Source organism: Cervus elaphus, chromosome 12 (genome assembly GCF_910594005.1).
Source record: "Cervus elaphus chromosome 12, mCerEla1.1, whole genome shotgun sequence".
NCBI lineage: Eukaryota > Metazoa > Chordata > Mammalia > Artiodactyla > Cervidae > Cervus > Cervus elaphus.
In genome coordinates this window covers 2,734,063-2,736,972 of record NC_057826.1, presented here as the reverse complement: position 1 = coordinate 2,736,972, position 2,910 = coordinate 2,734,063, and the positions used below count along the sequence as shown (strand labels likewise).

Here is a 2,910-nt window from a genome sequence, read left to right as displayed (position 1 = left end):
CTGATGGATTGGACCTCCCTTCACCTCAGTAATGGAGTCCCAAAGGACCTCTGGCTTCATAACCCAGCGGAGGAGAGATGCGAGGGCTCAAGAAGGACCGTTTGCTGGGTCACGAGCTGAATCAAGAGTGTAAACCCGGTTCCCTCTTTCCCGCCCCGGCCTCATGGAATTAGGCCCTCCCGCCGCGGTCCCTCCTCAGTCCCCACCAGCAAGCACTCTTGCCAAGCCCGGCCTCCCCCGATGCAGCTTCCAGCGGCGCTGGGCTCCTGCGTACACTAGGGGGCGCAGGCAGGCCTCCGATCCCGCCCAGCCCTCAGCCACTCGCGGGCGAAGAGAGGAGGCCCAGCCTGGCAGCGCCGCCCTTCCGCTCCAGGGAGAGCCGAGAGCAAAGGGGCGCAGTAGCCTTTCTCACGGCCGTGAGCTGTTCTCCGGTTCTGTCCGCAGAGCAGACCTGGACCCTGAGAACCGGGGACCGAGGGCAGGTCGCGTAAGGGGGCGCGCGGGCTCCTTGGCGGGGCTGGCAGCCGTCAGCCACCCCGGGGCGAGTCAGCCCCTGGGAAGCGGCGTCCGAGGACGACTCTCTGAAGCGGGCTGGAGCTTTCCACCGTCGCACCGAGGCCGCTGTCTGACCCCGTCCCCGGCCGGAGAGGCCGGAGCTGCTCAGGCCCCTGGGCCGGGCCCCTTTCTGGAGCCCGTCCACGAAGGGGGCCCAGAAGTGCTTTCGAAACTTCGGGGCTGGCGTCAGGGCCAGGGTACAGCCCCGGCTCATTTCACAAATAGATTTCTGCCCCACTGCCCTAGTCTTAGCACAGAGCGGACAGAAGCCAGGTCCAGGAGACCAGAGTCTTCCCGCCCTGTTCTCCAGCCCACTCTTCCAGAACCGTCCACAGAGGCCTTGTCCTCCAGGGCTGCTGACCACAGTTTCCCAGCCTCTCGAGGGGAGATGAGGGGAGGAAACCATCCCAGGGTTTTTATTGCCAAATATTTCTTTCCCGAGGAGGACAACGCAGTCGACTCGCCAAGTGGAGATTGGAGTGGGTCCAGTGGTAAACCAACTTAATGAACACTAATAGAGAACTGCAGTTATTGTTGACTTCAGAATGCAAACAAGAACTTGAGACACTGATTCCCGTCAGCCGGTCAGGCCGGGACAGATGCTGCGCACTCTTTTCACCGTTGCTTAGCAATGGGAAAGGAACTGTTCTGTCTCTTATCACTGGAGGTGGAGGTAGGACAAAGCACTTTATTGGACTGAATAGGTACGAAATTAGTTTATTCTCTCTCACTTGGAGAAGGCAATTGGCAGCCAAGAGTCACTTGGACAATGAGCAGTTTCGAGGTTGGGAGACGGCCTTCCTTTCCTGTTATCTCAGTAAATCCTAACTGCTGTGTTTCTCTACAGATTAAGTTTTGAACTTTTGCCAGGAGTGTCCTTCCAAAAGTATCATTAGAGAAAATAGCTTCACACAGAGACTCACAGACCAGAGTAGGAATGAAGGTGAGGAGAGGAAGTTGAGCATGCAAAATTTAAGGGTGTTCTCCCCCCAAGTCAGGAATCAAAATAATTCATATTTTAATACAGTATTTTATTGAAAAATATCTTTTTCTGGCTGCACAGACTGGTATTTGGGGTCTTTCCCGACTAGGTATGGAACCAGGGTCCCTGCAGTGAAAGCTCTGGGTGCTAATCACTGGACTGCCAGGGATTCCCTTAATGCAATATTTTAAAAAAAATACACATTAATGAGTAAAGTTCCATGATGACTAAAATATCCAAATTTTACATAAAGACAGAATCAGAATCCCTGATTTTTCTCCTTTGGCCTCAGGTTCCAACATGGCAGCATGGCTCAGCACTGCCTCAGACCTTGTTCCTGCCTCACACGTGTTCACAACACAGGAGAATTCTGGAGCATCTGTTTCCTCAGAAGAATGATTGTGCTGGGCGGTAGAGGATCATGCAGCTGGGCAGAAGGCTTCCCTTCCCCAGTGGGAAGAGGATCTTTCTGCAGTCCTTTCCGAAGGCTTCTTCCAAGACTGAAGTGGTTTGCCAGAGTACATCATGTGAAATGCTGGACTGAATGAATCACAAGCTGGAATCAAGATTGCCGGGAGAAATATCAACAACCTCAGATATGCAGATGCATGCATGCATGCTAAGTCGCTTCAGTTGTGTCCAACTCTTTGTAACCCCATGAACCATAGCCCGCCAGGCTCTTCTGTCCATAGGATTCTCCAGGCAACAATACTGGTGTGGGTTGCCATTTCCTTCTCCAGGGGATCTTCCTGTCCCAGGAATCAAACTCTCATCCCTTACATCTCCTGCATTGGCAAGTGGGTTCTTACCACTAGCACCATCTGACAAGCCTGATTTGTAGTTGACACCACCCAAATGGCAGACAGTGAAGAGGAACTAAAGGACCTCTGGATGAAAGTGAAAGAGGAGAGTGAAAAAGCTGGCTTAAAACTCAACATCGAAAAACTAAGATCATGGCATCTGGCCCCATCACTTCATGGCAAATAGATGGGGAGAAAATGGAAACAGTGGCAGATTTTATTTTCTTGGGCTCCAAAATCACTGCTGACTGTAACTGCAGCCATGAAATTGAAAGACGCTTGCTCTTTGGAAGGAAAGCTAGACAGCGTATTAAAAAACAAAGACATCATTTGCCAACAAAGGTCTGTATAGTCAAATATATGGACCATAAAGAAGGCTAGGTACCGAAGAATTGATCCTTTTGAACTGCAGTGTTGGAGAAGACTCTTGAGAGTCCCTTGGACTGCAAAGAGATCCAACCAGTCAATCCTAAAGGAAATCAGTCCTGAGTATTCATTGGAAGGACTGATGCTGAAGCTGAAGCACCAATGCTTTGGTCACCTGAGCGAAGAACTGACTCATTGGGAAAGACC

The 2,910-nt window shown here is 51.5% G+C and overlaps 1 long non-coding RNA gene across 1 annotated transcript; it reads left to right on the top strand.

Annotated features, from left to right (window-relative positions):
* Positions 1 to 340: 340 nt before the first annotated feature.
* Positions 341 to 2,129, top strand: LOC122705296. Its single transcript, XR_006344075.1, has 3 exons — positions 341 to 1,228; positions 1,403 to 1,498; positions 1,830 to 2,129. It is a non-coding gene; the product is annotated as an uncharacterized LOC122705296 (long non-coding RNA).
* Positions 2,130 to 2,910: the final 781 nt, after the last annotated feature.